The following is a 368-nucleotide window of genomic DNA, read 5'->3' on the forward strand; positions in this document are numbered from 1 at the left end:
AGATTGATATATTGGAAGGTTATGTTCGGACACCAGAAAGGTTTCGAAAAGGTTCGGCCATTTTTCGGAGTACCGGGAGGTTACCGGAACCCCCCGGGAGAAGTAGTGGGCCTTAATGGGCTTTAGTGGAAAGGAGAGGAGGGCCGCAGGGTGGCCGCCCCCCCCCCCCATGGCAGGTCCGAACTGGACTAGGGAGGGTCCGTGCCCCCCTCTTTCCTTATCCCTCTCCTATTCCTTCCCTCTCTCCCCCTCTTGGAAAGGAAGGGGACTCCAACTAGGATTGGCAATCCTAGTTGGACTCCCCATGGCGCGCGCCCCTCCTGGACGCCGACCCCCTCCCTCCCTCCTTTATATACGGGAGCAGGGGG

The sequence above is a fragment of the Triticum aestivum genome, chromosome 3B, assembly GCF_018294505.1.
Source record: "Triticum aestivum cultivar Chinese Spring chromosome 3B, IWGSC CS RefSeq v2.1, whole genome shotgun sequence".
NCBI lineage: Eukaryota > Viridiplantae > Streptophyta > Magnoliopsida > Poales > Poaceae > Triticum > Triticum aestivum.